The sequence below is a fragment of the Neomonachus schauinslandi genome, chromosome 4, assembly GCF_002201575.2.
Source record: "Neomonachus schauinslandi chromosome 4, ASM220157v2, whole genome shotgun sequence".
In the NCBI taxonomy this organism is placed as follows: domain Eukaryota; kingdom Metazoa; phylum Chordata; class Mammalia; order Carnivora; family Phocidae; genus Neomonachus; species Neomonachus schauinslandi.
Genome location: NC_058406.1, coordinates 79881620 through 79899848, shown reverse-complemented (window position 1 = coordinate 79899848; position 18229 = coordinate 79881620).

Sequence of the window (18229 nt, the reverse complement as noted above, 5' to 3'; positions counted from 1 at the left end):
TCTCTCTCCCTCTCAAATAAATAAATAAATAAAATCTTTAAAAAAATGGAACTCCCGGGGCGCCTGGGTGGCTCAGATGGTTAGGCGTCTGCCTTCGGCTCAGGTCATGATCCCAGGGTCCTGGGATCAAGCCCCGCATCGGGCTCCCTGCTCAGCAGGAAGCCTGCTTCTCCCTCTCCCACTCCCCCTACTTGTATTCCCTCTCTCGCTGTCTCTCTCTGTCAAATAAATAAATAAAATCTTTAAAAAAATAAAAAATAAAAAATAAAAAAATGGAACTCCTTATGATCCAGCAATTGCACTACGAGGTATTTACCCAAAGAATATAAAAATACTAATTCAAAAGGATACATGCACCCTGATATTTATAGCAGCATTATCTACAATAACGAAATTATGGAAATAGCCCAAGTATCCATGGACTAATGAATGGATAGAGAAGATGTTGTATATATATAATGGAATATTACTCAGACATAAAAAAGAATGATATCTTGCCATTTACAATTATGTGGATGGAGCTATTATGGAGTATTATGCTAAGTGAAATGAGTCAGTCCGAAAAAGACAAATACCATACAATTTCACTCATATAGGGAATTTAAGAAACAAAATGAATGAGCAAAGGGGAAAAAAAAAAAGAGAGAGAGAGGGAGGCAAACCAAGAAATAGACTCTTGACTACAGAGACAAACTGATGGTTACCGGAGGGGAGGTAGGGGGGAGATAGGTGAAGTAGGGATGGGGATTAAAGAGTACACTTGTGATGAGCACCGGGTGTTATATGAAGTGTTGAATCACTGTATTGTACACCTAAAACTAATATTACACTGTATATCAACTAACTGGAATTTAAATAAAAATTTAAAAGCAAGCAAACAAAAACCAAAAAAAGGACAAAAAAAGAAAATGAAAATGATGAAGCAGATAGGATAAAGAGGAAGCAAAACTAAGGTACTAGATTTAAACCCAATTTTATCAATACTAACATTAAATATTAATGGCTAAACAGTTCAACTAAAATGTAGATATTATCAGTTTCTGGATAAAAAGCAGAACCAACTATATACTGTCCACCAGAAACATACTTTAAATATAAAGATACTGTTAGGTTGAGAAAGAAAATAAATTAGTTAATATAGATTGAAATGCTACATAAAAATGATAGTACTTGATCTTTTTAAGGTCCATTTTATTTTCAAAGCAAAATTATTTCTAATATTGTAATGAAGAAGTCTAAAACACCATTATTATTGTCATAGTTAAACTACCTTCTCATTTTGTAAGCAAATTATCATTCACATAAATGAGAAATTTTTTCCCCTACTTTCCTAGAATCAAAGCAATAGTATTTTCTTCACAAGAAACTTAATTCTAAGTAATAAAAGAGGCAAATTCTACCCTGTGTTTGACTAGCTGTTATAAGATGTGCATTTGGTTTTAGTCTGCAATATTTTATAGAGACTCTCTCTGATATACTGATCTTTAATTCATTGTTGTTCAATACCTTTTGAAGCTCTAGCCAGAGGAAACAATTATTTTTGAAGAATTGACTGAAAGCTATGTCATCCATTTCTTTCCCTATATACTATAAAATCTATCCCTACAGTATGACAGAACATCAGAAAACATATACACCTGGACACATTATGTTAGCCCCATGTTATGTTGTTAGTTTATTTTAGGGCATACTGTGGATTATATACAGAGTGGCCATATAACCTAGTTTGTCTGGGACAGTCTGGATTCCACTTGTCCACTCTCAAAAGTGTCTGTGTTTGGACAATAAATGATATGCTTATCCCAGTTATAGTCGACTTTTATTTTCCTCTTTCCTTTATTGTCAATTTTCCCTAGCATTCATGTACTACTCTTACTGCAGGAAAAAGAGCTATACATACTATTTTAAAAAAGAAAAAAAAATCTTTCATACCATTTGTATAACCTCACAAAATATCAAACTTCCTACAGAATTTTTCATCCTTCTGGCAAAAGTTACTGAATTACTTAAAATCATAAAATATTAAAGTTAAGAGTTTGTTTAGAAAACATTTTGTCTGATCACTTCATCAAATAGGTAAGGGACCTAAGACTAGAAGGCTTATATGACTGACCCATCGTCATTCAGCTAGCCTGGGTCATAGGTGAGATTATCAGTCTAGACCTGTGCTTTTAGGCTAATCATTAGCCACATGTGGCTATTTAAACATAAAATTAAAAAAATTGAATACTATTAAAAGTCAGTTTGTTGTACAAATTAGCCACACTTCAGTGCTCAATAGCCACATATAACTATTGGCTACTATTGGACAGTCCCGGTATATTTCCTCCACTACAGTAGCCTAAAATAGTAAAATTTTCAAACACCTAATGAGAGTAACTTTGAGGGACATAAATGTATGTGACTCTCACCCTATAAGAACCCAAAATATGGCTACAAAGGAGAGGCAATCATTGTATCAGTTAAAACTCTGATAGACATGAGAGATAGGAAACTAGACTTAAATAAGCTTGACTAAAAAATGAATGTATTGCTTCATATAACTGAGACCTCTAAGAGTAAAACTCAATTTAGGCCCATGTGGTAGAGTTATTTAAAAACTGTCTCCAATTCTTCATGCCTCCCTGTATCCACATCTGTTCTGATGGGACTTCTATCAAGACAGAGTCTATTCCCTCCCACTTGAATCTGGACTTACTTTGTGACTTGCTTTGGCCAACAGCATTTGGTAGAAGTGATGGTTCTTATACAAGAGTAAACAGTCCTTGTACACTCTACTGTCTCTTTTGAAACACTGTCATTGCCATGTGAGCAAACATGGACTAGCCTGTCAGATGATGAAAGATCATTTATAGTTCTATTTAGCCCCAGCCTACAAACAACTCACCACCAGGTACGTAAATGAAGCCATCATAGACCAATCAGTCCCCAGATGACCATATACATAAAGTAAGCCTAGTCAAAATGAACCAGCCTGACCAGATCAACATAACTATTCAGCTGATGCATGGACTCATGAGCAAATACAAATGCTTATTGTTTTAAACCACTGAGCTTTGGGGTTTTATTTTGTTCTACATAGCAGCAGATAACTGATACAGAACACATGAAAACTTTGAGCACAGGAACTTGAAACAATTACATTAAGATCTGCTTTTTCTTTTAACTCTTAAGATCTGTTTCTCCTGTGTTGGTCCCATTCTTGGAGAGGACCTTCATTGGGGGACATGGGTGGCTCAATCCATTAAGCATCTGGGGGTCCTGGGATCGAGCCCTACCTCAGGCTCCCTGTTCAGCAGGGAGTTTGCTTCTCCTTCTCCCTCTTCCCGTCCCCCCTCTCGTGCGTGCTCTCTCTCTCAAATAAATCAATAAAGTCTTTAAAAAAAGAGAAAGAGAGAACCTTCATCAAGTGTGTGAAGATGATTCTGGCCTCTATTCTTTCAACTTCATGTCCAGTGGGAAAAAGTAACCCTCTTTTTCTGTAGCTCCTACAAAAGTTTTAGGATTCATTCTGGATGGCTTGGGTCATATGTCCATCCCTGAACTAATCATTATGGTTATGGTAATTTGATGTGAGAATTAAATGAAGAGGTGCATGTCAAGTCCTTAGCATTGCCTGCTGTAACTAAAATGATAGCTATTATTCAAAGTAATACTCACCAATTCAATCAACATTTCTTATACTCCTATGTGCCATGATCTTTGGTAGGCACTTTCACATATGTTACTTTTGGGTCCTCAGAAGAGGTATTTTAGCAAAATAAGGCACTTTGCAGTGAATTTTCTTATCAGTTGACTGATTGGTGGTTTAATTAAGACATTTTAATAGAATACTTTCAAACCCAAATAGCAGAAAATGAAATTAAATTGGCTTCAACAATAAATAGAATATACTGGTTCATGAACTAAAAAGTCCAGAGGTAGACTAAATTGATTAAAGATTAGACTTTACTTTTTTCTAATTTTCACAGTTTTGTCTTCCTCTATGTGTTGACTCTTTCCTCAAGCTGGTTTTCCTCATGGTGGCAAAATGGCTGCAGCAAATCCAGGTCATAGCTGCACACTACATTCATTCAGAAGGGAGATTTTCTTTTCACAACCATTGAATGAGAGTTCTAGTTTTCACTCTGTTTGGATCAACTTAGGCCACATGCCTATACTTAAACTATCACTGTGAGCCCGGAATTTCAAGCACTTAGATTAACACAGCAAGAGGTAAGGTTGATTCTACTAAAAATGCATGGCTAATTCACATTGTGAAGCTGTGGAATACCTTTGGGAGAGGACACCAACAATGTCCTCTCTCAAAACTATATGGTTAGCAACAACAACAACAACAACAGCAGGCAACTTTGAGAGTTATTTAAAATTACCTCCACAATGAGAAATTTTGCTCATAGCTACTATGATTTTTCAAATGGGCCATTGACCTTAAAACTTGTTATTTCAGGCAGGATTCTTGTTTGCAAGTGACAGAAAATTCAAACTCTTAAACAGTGAAAGGGAATACATTGGCTCATGAAACTGAAAAGTACAGAGATAGAAAAGGTCATGCAAAGTTGGATTCAGGTACTCAGGGTTTGTCAGGAAGCCTCAGGCTTTCTCAACTCTGCTGTCCTCTATGTTGGCCTTATTCATAGGGAGGCCCCTTGAAGCTCTAGGCTTACAATCCCTTAGTTTAGTGACCCAGAGGAAAGAGGGTTTCTCTTTGTCTAGGAGTTCCAGCAAAAATCCAAAATTGATCATGATTTGGCCATGTTTGGGTCACATTCCCATTCCTGAGCTAATCACTTAGAGTGAAGGTCAGGATGACCATTGCCCAGCACTGGATTGCTTGCATAACTGATTGTTGCTTCTAGATGAAAGAAAAATACAGGCAAAGTTGAGGAAAAGCAAAGAAGCTGCTATATTTGTCTAGCCAGTTTATCCCTTTATTCACTTAAACAAGAAGTATTTATGGAGAGCCTACAACAGGCCTGGCTAGGTGTTAGGCCCAGGAAACTGGGGAGGGAACAAGAAGGAACACAAGACAGTCCCCATGTAGCATATATATAGCCCAGCCCAGAGGAAAGCTGTTAAACAATCATTGTAAGTATCATGAGAGGCAAGTCACGAGGTGCCATGGTTGATTCATCTTGCACAGGAACAAAAGGAGACTTTGCAATGTCTCTCTGCATTTGCAAGTGGAAAAAAAAAGAAAAAAAAAAGAAAGAAAAAAAACCCACTATTATCTTCCTCTGATCTCTCAAATTTAGCTCTTTGCCCTTTGAAGCACAAACCTGAATTACTTGATATTTACATTGAATAGTTCCTTAGCAACCATCTCATATATATGGAGAATGGTACAAAATTGCTTTAATAGAGCTGAAAATTAAACAAATCTCAGCTATATCAAAATATTATTATATAAACATATTTCCAAAGATTTTTAAAAGTTTTACTATGGAATTAAATGTATAGTCAACTAAACATCATTTCAAATGGCCAATGATGTGTCGGTGATTACAAATGTTTTAAATAATAAAAAAGTATTCAACTTATGCTAGCAAATATTTACTAAAGTTGCTTACTGAACGTATTGTAATGGACTATCACCCCCAGGACAGAATAGCAGTTGGAAAGAAGGTTGTTAGGGATCTATGGTCAGACAATGTGTCAGGAGTTCAGGAAATTCAGCCAAGCTAGAAAACACAGGTGGCTGGTCTGGAAGAATTGGGGTGATAAGCTACAGAGTCCAGAAAATGAAGATATGATTGCTGAAGGTAGGAACACTCAGGGACAGAAGAAGGGAAAGAGTTTGTGGCATGCTTCTGTTACAGGTGGTCTTGACCTCTGACCCCACTTAGGGCTTCTGGCAGGGAGTGGAAAGCTGTTGAGCTGTAAATAGGCAATAGGAAGAATCATCACTCTGGCCCTCAAAGTGCTGGAATCAGGGCAAAGCTAGAAAGGCTCTATGAGTATTACAGGGTGGTCTTTATGCCAGCATTCTAAGAAGATGCTCTAATAAAAACACATATATTCAGCCTTACAAAGGAAGGAAATTCTGATACATGATACAACATAGGTGAACCTTGAAAACATTATGTTAAGTGAAATAAGCCAGATGAGGAAGGATAAATATTGTATGATTCCACTTATGTGAGAGATCAAGAATAGACAAATTCATAGAGACAGAAAGTAGAATAGTCATTACCAGGGGTTGAGGGAAGGGGTAACTGGGAGTTATTGTTTAATGAGTATAGAGGCTCATTCAGTTTGGGATGGTGAACAAGTCTGGTGATGGATTGTGGTGATAGTTGCTCAACAATGTGATTGTACTAAATGCCATTGAGTTGTACATTTAAAGTGGTTAAAATGGTACATTTTTGGGCGCCTGGGTGGCTCAGTTGGTTAAGCGACTGCCTTCGGCTCAGGTCATGATCCTGGAGTCCCGGGATCGAGTCCCGCATCGGGCTCCCTGCTCAGCAGGGAGTCTGCTTCTCCCTCTGACCCTCCTCCCTCTCATGCTCTCTGTCTCTCATTCTCTCTGTCTCAAATAAATTTAAAAAAAAAAATCTAAAAAAAAAGTGGTACATTTTATTACATGTATTTTGTCACAGTAAGAAACCCCACATATAAGCATTCACTCATTCATTTAACATTAGTGAACACCTGTTAGGGTTGCCAAAAATGTAGTGGCTCTCCAGGGGCACCTGGGTGACTTGCCGGCTAAGCAACTGCCTTCCCACTCATGTCATGATCTCTGGATCCTTGGATGGAGCCCTGCCATCAGGCTCCCTGCTCAGCAGGGATTCTGCTGCTCTCCCTCTCTCCCTCTGCCCCTCCCCCTGCTCATTTTCTCTCTCTCTCTCTCTCTCTCAAATAAAGAAAATCTAAAAAAAAAAGTAGTGGCTCTCAAGTGGTTTTTGTTTTGTTTTGTTTTGTTTTATCGAGACTCACTGTAGGAAATGTATTTTACATTGCAATTAATACAAGCACATATATGTACATAAAAATAAAATGCAACACAATTTTCATGAAAGCACATTTTCCCCTTACTTTGAGTGGTGTAAAATTTCTTTTTTATTGTACTGTATTCTGTTCTCTACCATTCTATTTCATTAAAAGAGAATGATAATGTTATCCCATCAGATTGAGTCTTGACCCAATGAGTTACTATTCTCCAATTGAAAACATTGCTTTAATGCTTATCTGAAATGTTCCTTTCTGTGTGAAGACTGTTATCCCCCTAATCACCAACAGCCTTTCCTTTCTCTAAAGTCTGATAAGGGCTTTTTAGTATTGATGCACTTATTAACACAAGACCCTAGGTTATAGCTATTTTTGTGAATTTTATCCCTTCTTGAAAGATTGTAAATTTCTTTAGGGTAATGTTGATGTCTTATTTATTCCATGTCCTCTTTGGCACCTAGGATGTAGTAGAGTCTCACTGGAAGTTAGTCAAATGAAGGAAACCTGCTATTGGTCATGATATGCCTCATCTGATTTCTGGTCTCTTCTTTAGCAGTGTCTGATTTAGGGATAATATGAAGAGATTATTCATTGAGATGTTCTCTGTTACCTATAACCAATTTATAATGTTCTTGAGTAATTCATCCAGACATCACCAATTCTTATAAAATCTCCTATATGAGGTCACATTTCCATGTTGGTTCCTTACGTGGGGTAGTAATTTTTACAGTACTTCTGATTCTGATCTGATGCAAGGTGAGGCTGGGAAATCCAATTCTAGTTTTATAGTATGTAGGAGGAGCCCTGGTAGAGTAGCATCTTCTATCCCTCTTATTAGACTAAAATAATAAAAGGTATGGTAATAATGGGGAAAAATGAAAAGAAGCAAACCACTTGAGTGGAGAGTAACATTTTTCAGATGAGCAGTACTTAGTAACAAGAAAACATTCAAAGGGGGAAATCCTTTCAATATTGTTTTTTAAAAAACTTCAAAGAGGATACCCAAGTCATGCAACTGTTTCTTAACATGAAAATCTTCAAAGCATACATTTCCCATGCAATGCTTAAAATTCTCAAAGGGGGCTCCCTCTGGAGTAAAACTCTTTGAAGGTGAAATCTCTTCAAGCGTATGAGTTTTTTCAAAGAGAAAACCTTTTCCAAATTTTCTTTAAGCCAGGAACATTCTTTAATGAGGAATTATTCCAGAAATAGAAAAACTGCCTTTTCAGTGATATGTGAATTTTTAGGTTCCTCCAAGTGAAATGCTAAAAATAATAAAAAATAAAATACTACCAATGATATATACAACAGTTACGTTTAGCCAGAGAAAGAAAATTCTGGCCAGCACTGACCACAGTGCACTTAATTTCAATGTCAAACATGTGAAGGCTTTGACATAAGGTTGTTAGATACATAGATCTAATTAAAATAGGGGAAACAAAAATATTTTTTTCTAGACTCTTCCTTTTGGTTCAAAAAGAAAGCAAGAAGAAACTTATTATGTGTATCTCAACTTAATTTCTAGCTTTTATACTCAATGTAATCTTTGATGAGATCTTTCTCGCAGTTTCTCTTCAACTACCTGTTATAAAGCTAATTTTTCAGATCACTATGACCCCTGAAGAGAAAAACTGCAGACATATTGGGTCAGATCCATTGTCCCCAAAGCCCAATATTCTGTCATTGGTACCAGGAGATATGCTTTTGTGACTTGGCTGTTTAGTCATTTACTTATTAATTCAACAAACATTTATTACAGTTACTATGTGTCAAGTATTATACCATCTCATCCCCCATGACATCAATATAAGTAACTTGATATATGCCCACCAAGTAGTCTCTTTCTTATTTCCTCTTTTCTAGCAGCTGCTGAGATCAGTAACTAGAAGGATCAAAACAGGAGCAGGTGTTTTCACCCAACCATTCAATTTAGGCCTTGACCTCCACTCCAGACTAGGCTTCCAGCCTATCTTTGTACATCCAGAATATGTACTAAATTGTTCTGGTACACAAAAAAGCTATCTACCAGGATTTCTAGGCTTAGCACAACCAGAAACCAGCATCGATTTTGACACGTGTTGCAAATGATACAAAATGCTCACATTGCTTTGTAAAATAGCAGTATCAGTTGGAATAATAAAAAAATTAAATAAAAACTCAAAAAATGGGGTGCTTGGGTGGCTCAGTCGGTTAAGAATCTGACTCTTGGTTTTGGCTCAGGTCATGATCTCAGGATCCTGAGACTGAGCCCCAAGTCAGGCTCCGTGCTCAGCACAGAGTCTGCTTGTCTCTCTCCCTCTGCTCCTCCCCCTGCTCTCTCTCCTTCTCTCATAAATAATAAAATCTTTAAAAAAAAAACTAAAAAAAAATTAATGGGCAAATACACTTCACCTTTGTGCTGTTCTTTCCCCAAATCTATAGTCTTGTCTAATCATGACACAATACATATACCCAACTTCAGGGACGTTCTACAGAATACCTGACCACGAATCTTCCAGGGTCTGTCAGTCAAGATTATGAAAAACGATGTAAGGTGAGAAATCGTCATAGGTTACAGGGGACTAAGAAGACATTATGATTAAATGCAGCGTGGTATTCTGGATTGGGTCCTGGAATAAAAAAAGGACATTAGTGGAAAAAGTGGTGAAATGCAAATAGCCTGTAACTTACTTAATAGTGTATCGATGTTAATTCTGTAGCGTTGGCCAAAGTACCGTTGTTATGTAAGATGTCACCATTGGGAGACTTGGGTAAAGGGTGCATGGGACTATCCTACTATCTTTACAACTCTTCTGTAAATCTAAAATTTCATAGTAAATAATTGAAAAATATATTAGTGCAGCTGAGGTGCAGGGAGAAGCAGCAACTCTAGAAGTGATATTTAAATGCTTGAGTTCCAGGAAGTGTCACCCTCAGTCATGCTCTGTCCTGAGAATTGCATCAGCTTCTGTGTGGATACCATAGAAAAATGAATTACCTTCTCATTCTTGTCCTTGAAACTCATAGCTGACTAGACAAGTTTGCAGGAAACCTGATAATCAAAAGCCACATACATGTGGCTCAAAGATATCTTCCAATGTGCTGTCTCTGAATTGGGAGGAAAAGTTTTTTTCTATTAATTCTATTTCTAAATAATCAATCAATTAATTCAACATGTATTCGTTGATGCTGAAAAAGTCTCAGTCAGTGAACTGGATGCTGGATTTACAAAGCCTGATTAAACATGATTTTTACTCCTGAGGGTCTGACAGTCTCCTGAGGGAGGAGACCTATTTATTCAATACAGTTATTTTTTGAATGCCTACTCTCTACCTGTCACTATTCTTGGTGCTTGGGTGCATAAGTGAACAAAATCTGCAAAGACACCTGCCCCTGAGGGGTTTATATTCTCTCAGGAGTGGCTTTTGGGGAGAGACCCAATTTACAATGAAGGGAATATATTAATATATGATGGATCTTCTGATTAAAACCCAGGGTTTGTCTTTGCCAGTAGCCTTTGGAGGGGGATGTGGTTAACCGTGTCCTAACTCCCCCTCACCTGCTGGGGTTCCATTATCTCATTTCCACTCATACATGACCAAGAAGAGGTACTGAGTGGGCACATTTATGTTAGATATAGTCATGAGTATATATCCTTCAACGGACATTCCCACTGGGATAAGGGAACACAGCCTTGTACTTAAGAAATAGAAACTGATGTGGCTGGGACCTAGGAATTTGTTGCCTTGGTGGGTCTTTGTCGTGGTTTCGTCTCTAGGCCAGCAAATCCCATACTTATTCTAAGCAACACAAGCTGGCCTCTCATTTATTCACATCTTCTTTCAAAATTCTCAGCACCATTTTATTCTTTTCTTAGATGTCTTACAGATGTCATAGTAGTAGCCTATGTTAGTTCATACTAAAAGAATTTTTCTTTGATAGTCTTGCTTTTTTGTAGGTATGCAATTATAATGACTTCAAATAATTTTTTCCTGTTTTGTCAAGCAATTCAAGTATTTATATATTGTAGTTTTTGTTATGTTTTAATGTTTTTACAGGTTATACAACTTATTGCTCTCCTCTTCCAGGCATTCTTTCAAAATTATTTTCATGCTTATAATAAAAAATAACAATAAAGCAATTCAATGAAACATGCTTGATATAAAATTACGAAAAAAAAAAGAACTGTCACATTGGATAGACAAAGCACATCTGAAACATTGCCACCATCCTAGTGAAAATTAAATTGGAGTAAACTGCAGTTTTTTTTATTATTTTATTTAAATTCAATTAATTAACATATAGTGTATCATTAGTTTCAGATGTAAAGTTCAGCTATTCATCAGTTGCATACAACACCCAGTGCTCATTACATCACATGCCCTCCTTAGTGCCCATCACCCAGTTACCCCATCCCCCCACCACTTCCCCTCCAGCAACCCTCAGTTTATTTCCTATAGTTAATAGTCTCTTATGGTTTGTCTCCCTCTCTGATTTCCTCTTATTTTATTTTTCCCTCCATTCCCCTATGATCCTCTGTTTTGTTTCTTAAATTCCACATGTGAGTAAAACCATATTGATAATTTCTCTGATTGACTTCTTTCACTTAGCATAATACCCTCCAGTTCCATCCACGTCATTGCAAATGGTGAGATTTCATCCCTTTTGATGGCTGAGTAATATTCCATTGTATGTGTGTGTGTGTGTATATATATATATATATATATATATATATATATATATATATATATATATATATATATATATATATATATATACCACATCTTCTTTATCCATTCATCTGTCAATGGACATCTGGGCTTTTTCCATAATTCAGCTACTGTGGACATTGCTGCTATAAACATTGGGGTGCAGGTGCCCCTTTGGATCACAACATTTGTATCCTTTGGGTAAATACCTAGTAGTGCAATTGCTGGGTCATAGAGTTGCTCTATTTTTAACTTTTTGAGGAATCTCCATATTTAAACAGCAGTTTTTTAAAATTAATTAGCATAAGCATATATTCAAGAACTCCTTAGGCATAAGAAATACTACTTTTTTGAGGAAAAAAAGTCATATCTTGACTAGTTTAATTTTTTTGTGACCTCTACTATAATAGGGTCATTTTATAAGGTCTTTTAAGATAAACTTTGCTTTGAATTTCACAAATGAAACATGGCTAACCATTAAATTTTTTTAAACTACACTTAAACTCTCTTAATAAAATAACCATTCTTGGGCTCAGAGACATAATAGCAATATCTCCTGGATCTGATTGAGTTCAAAAACCATTGTGTTTAACAACTTGAACTCACTTTGTAAGTATTTTAATTGAATTAGCAAGTGAAGGTCTAAGCAGGGACAACAATGGGCTGAAGGAGAAGTAGACCATGTTTCTCTATTTCATCTCCTTTCTCCATATCCAACCTGGGAGCCTAACATACATACGCAAACTTAGTTAGATACCTATTTTGGGTTTGCCTTGCCCTTCTCACTTCCCATTATAAATAAAAGCTTCAAACTGTTGAAACCTATACATATTTTAATGGTTAATTTAATAATTTTATGGTTAATATATTATCTGTATGGGATAGAGTAAGTGTTCTATAAAAGCCTGCATGATCTTCAAACCCTAGGGAAAATCTTAAAGAGAAGAAAATCAATAAAATTTCAACTAAATTGAATTATTCAGCTCTGTTAGAATGGTCTAAGAAACAAATGATATGGGCGCCTGGGTGGCTCAGTTGGTTAAGCGACTGCCTTCGGCTCAGGTCATGATCCTGGAGTCCCTGGATCGAGTCCCGCATCGGGCTCCCTGCTCAGCGGGGAGTCTGCTTCTCCCTCTGACCCTCCCCCCTCTCATGTGTTCTCTCTCTCTCATTCTCTCTGTCTCAAATAAATAAATAAAATCTTTAAAAAAAAAAAAGAAAAAGAAACAAATGATATGGTACGATTGGAAGTCCAAGAGATTTATTGGGGGAAAACTCTAAAAGATAAAGGGGACAGGGCGTTCAAACTGCCTTGTAAGTTTGACACCTGTGAGAGAGAGAAGAGGAAGGAAGAATCAGCAGGAAAAGTCTCAGACCAAAGCTCAGTTCTAAGAAAGTTGTGGTCAGGCTAAAAAAGAGTCCTTGAGTCAAAGCCACTTATTAAAGTAGTGCCAAGTCTTGCAAGACCGAGCTTATCCCTTTCACTCTGTTCAGCCTTTATCTGGAAGCACGGCCATGGTGTGACTAGCCCAGGGTTGGGGTAGATCTAGATGAGCATCAGCAGCGGAGGCCTTCAGTGAATTTTTCTCTTCATGGCAAGAGACCTGAAAAGCATGTTTTCATGACCACATCAGTAAAACTCTTTCATAGAATATTTCAAAAATAAATGTATTCATTTACATACTCATAAACTCATAAAGAATACTATTTCATGATTTTCTTATATAAACATTTCTCACTAAACCTACTTTATTTTTTTAATTTTAATTTATTTTTCATCAAACCTACTTTAAATGTACTCCTGACTTAAACTTTAATGATGAATCAATAACTTAAAGCAGCAGTGCTGGTGGGGAAAGAAAAGATTGTTCAAGAAATACATCTAGGACAAATTCATCTTATAAATCTATATTTAAATCTTTTAAGCATTCATGCAGAAGGAATTAAATACAGATACCCACTTTCTCCTTCATTCAGTCACAGTTCCAATGTTTTTGAGTTGAAATTTTGTGAAATAAAGAAAAATGAGCGGGCGCCTGGGTGGCTCAGTTGGTTGAGCGACTGCCTTCGGCTCAGGTCATGATCCTGGAGTCCCGGGATCGAGTCCCGCATTGGGCTCCCTGCTCAGCAGGGAGTCTGCTTCTCCCTCTGACCCTCCCCCCTCTCATGTGCTCTCTCTCTCTCTCATTCTCTCTCTCAAATAAATAAATAAAATCTTTAAAAAAAAAAAGAAAAATGAGCTAAATTTGTCTTTCAGTCCTTGGTTTTATAGAATTCATTCATTGAATCATTCAACAAAGATTTAGTGAGTACCTACTAAGTGTCATCATTGTTTGCTAAGCATTTTACTTTCCCTATTTGTGTACCACGAATTATCACCAATTTGGCTTGGTTGTGGAAGACATGGGCTAATTTGAATTAATCAAGCATCTAAATTATTTACTTATTTAAAAGGTTGCAATTATAGGATTGAGAGATTTGCCTGGTAGAGACCTGAAAGACCACTGAAGACAAAAATTTAACTCAAAAAATGAACGACTACTTAGCAAAAGAGAAAGTAAATGTCTACATTTAATTCTTTCCTCAAAAAAATTAAACAAAAATTTATAATTTTTGGATATATTTCTTGGGCAATCTTTTTTGCCCCACAGATACTGCTGCCCTAAGTTATTGATTTATTATTAAAATATAAGTCAAGAATACATTTTCTAAAGATTTTATTTATTTATTTGAGAGAGAAAGAGAGAGAGCAGGGGCAGGGGCAGCGGGAGAAGCATGCTTCCTGCTGAACAGGAGGCCCGATGTGGGGCTCAATCCCAGGACCCTGAGATCATGACCTGAGCCAAAGGCAGATGCTTAATGGACTGAGCCACCCAGACATCCCAGTCAGGAATACATTTAAGGTAGGTTTAGTGAGATGTTTTTATCCAGGAACATCATGAAAATAGTGCACCACTGCATCTACATAGGCTTATAAGGATGCACACACACACACACACACACATATATATGCATATGCATATATATAATATATATGTATGCGTACATACATATCTCTATCTCTATACCTATATGTCCATCCCCTTCTCTCTTATCTATCATCTATCTATCTATCATCCACCTACTCATCTATACATCTATCTGTATGTATTTGCAGCAAAGAACTTTGCTGAATTATTCACTTCAGTGGAAATTTTATTGATTTTTTTCCCCTTCATAGGTTTTCTAGAGTTTGAGGATCATGCAAGACTTTGAAGGTCTCATTCTTTCCAGTACAGATAAATTAAATATGTGTAGGTCTTAACAGTTTGGAAATTTGGGGGAGTTAGGAGGGCCAGGAAGGCATGGCAAGACCACAAGAACTATTCTGCTATGTTTGCATGAAGACTTAACTTTATTTCCTGGGCTGGAAATGGAGAAAGAAGATGAAAAAGAGAAACAAAGAAACATCAAGAGAAAAATGGCCTACTTCTCAGTTAGCTTGTTGCTTCTGCTTGGAGTTTTACCAGCTGATTCATTTAAAATTCTTCTAAAATGAATTTAGATTGTTGAACATGCTGGCCAATCAACCAAATCCATATGTCTCTAAGCCTAAAATTAATGTTCTTTTTAGCAGTATCTAAATAATAAAAAAATCTTAATGGTTAGCCATGTTTCATTTATGAAATTCGAATCAATGTTTATCTTAAAAGACTATAATGTTTCTCCTTTTAGATCATAGAGAAGATAAGTCCCTATTCAATACTCTTTTTTTGGTGGTTAAAAGTAATGTTTCTATGTTTAAAGAGCTTTTGAATATATACTAAGAAATTCATTTGAGAACTGCTGTTACTTTTAGTCAACCTTCACTGGACCATGTTGTGTCCAATGTGCTATTTTGTTTTTATTTTTCCAAATGATAGTGCTATTCAACAGAAAAAAGTGAGCATTTCCTATCAAATGCTATACAAAAAAATGCTATCCATATTCGATTCACACAAAGATGAATGTTATGTTTCTAGAATTAATATAATGTATACATAAATGTGTATGCTGAGACAATGAACAAATGATACTTTTCCTTTTTGAGAATAATTTACCATGCAATTTGCTTTGGTGTCTGCTCATAGTGAGATGATAAATAATGGCTTGGTTATATAGTACTCAACTTAGTTTTATTGGCAGCTTGACTTGCAAAGCTTTTATTGGCCTTTTCATACTTGAGAAACAAATATAGGTAAAGTCTGGTTGGAATAATAATTTCCTAAAATGTATTTCTGAATGAAATCAGTAGTGATCAATAGAAACAAATGATTTTATCTATGTGTATGTGGTAGCTTAGATTATTGTTCAGCAAATATGAGAAGTATATTTTCTGCCCCATTGATGTTGGGATTGGGCATGTGATATGCTTTGCCTGGTGGTATGAAGGTAGAGGTGAATGTGTAAATTTTGAACCTCGGCCTTAAGAGGCAACATGTGTTTTCATGTCTCCCTGTAGAAACTTCCTCGTTTATCATGAGAAAAGTATTTTTCAGAAAACTGCTGCCCTGCGCTCCTAAACTATGGAGCTGAGTCACTGCAGCAGTTCTAAAAGGTAAAGAAGTTGTCCTAGCTGACCTGTAGTCCCGTAAGTAAAGTAATATTAATAATAATAAAAGTAGGGGCGCCTGGGTGGCTCAGTCGGGTAAGCGTCTGCCTTCAGCTCAGGTCATGATCCCAGGGTCCTGGAATCAAGCCCCACATCGGGCTCCCTGCTCCGCGGGGGGCCTGCTTCTCCCTCTCCCACTCCCCCTGCTTGTGTTCCCTCTCTCACTGTGTCTCTCTCTGTCAAATAAATAAATAAAATCTTTAAAATAATAATAATAATACTATTAAAAGTTTATTGTTGAATGTCACTGAGATATTTTGGTTGGTTTTTATTCAGCAAAAACTAATGTGTTTGTTTAAATACATTTTACATTTTATTTATTCATTATTGTTTATCTTAAATTCCTTGCCCTCTGGTTGAACTAAGAAATAGTTATAATTCACAGTAAAGATTAATTTACACATCTCATATACTTCATTCTTTTAAGAATATATACTTTTACTTTGTAATAATGCTTTATTATTTTTCAGCCAGATGACATGAAGACTAATTAACTTCTCTGGGCAATATTTTAACCAGTGTGTCACCTTGATACCAAGAATTTCATAATTTTCATATGGTTAATTAATTCTGATAAAAATGGTAAAAATTGGTTCTTCTGAAGTTTACCATTATATATCTAGGTGATATGTATTTGCCAGTGCTTGTTGACTTAGACGATATTGGCTGAATCAGTGTTGCAAGTAGAAAGTGATTACAGTGGGCACCTGGGTGGCTCAGTTGGTTAAGCGACTGCCTTCGGCTCAGGTCATGATCCTGGAGTCCCCGGATCGAGTCCCGCATCGGGCTCCCTGCTCGGCAGGGAGTCTGCTTCTCCCTCTGACCCTCCCCCCTCTCATGCTCTCTCTCTCTATCTCATTCTCTCTCTCAAATAAATAAATAAAATCTTTTTTTTTTAAGATTTTATTTATTTATTTGAGAGAGCGAGAATGAGAGAGAGTACATGAGAGGGGGGAGGGTCAGAGAGAGAAGCAGGCTCCTCGCCGAGCAGGGAGCCCGATGTGGGACTCGATCCCGGGACTCCAGGATCATGACCTGAGCCGAAGGCAGTCGCTTAACCAACTGAGCCACCCAGGCGCCCCTAAATAAAATCTTTAAAAAAAGAAAAAGAAAAAAAGAAAGTGATTACAGTTACACTATCTTCTAATTTCCCCTCTTCCTTCCTCTACCACTCTGTTTCTGATTTTAATTACTCAAGTGGTTATTATTATAATATTAAATATCTAAAGTTCCATATCTTAATACATCAACTTTAGGCAGAATCTATTGAGTTCTCTTTATATAACATGAGAAGTTAGCTTCTTTACATGTTTCTCTACCTCTTGTCATGCCATCTTCCAATTTCTGTCATTTTTGTCATTTCTTTCACATGCTAACTTAAATAATTCTATAATATAATCAAAGCTTTTGTGATCTTTGACAATAGTTGATCTAAAAATAAGAAAGTAAAAACAGTATTTATAATAATTATAAAACATCATTCACTGATATTCAAATTGTGTGATTTACCTGTAAAGAAGAAAATTTAATCATATGTGATTAAAACTGTGCTATTCAACACTGAATGTTTTTAGATTAAGTCAAATGGTATTTTTCTTACAGAACATAAATTACTAAAAATCATGCCACATTTTTAAATTCTCATTCTAGAACCTCAGCTTTCTTGTACAGCTATTTGTGCTTCCCTGAGTTTCTAATTGCCTTTCCTTTTCCTTACTGACAGAAGAAATTCACATTTTTCAGTCACATTTTTGTGAAGGAAACCTACTATCTTTTTGAGGTGATGTCTTCACAGAGTCCTCTTGACTTCTGTTTTAATTTGGACCAGTAGTTTCTAGTCTTATGCATAGATGTCATCTGTAATTTTCTTACTTTTATATTCTGTATTAATTCCATAGCTCCTCAAAGCACATTTATATCTCTTTATGATAAATATATGTATATATATGTATATATATAT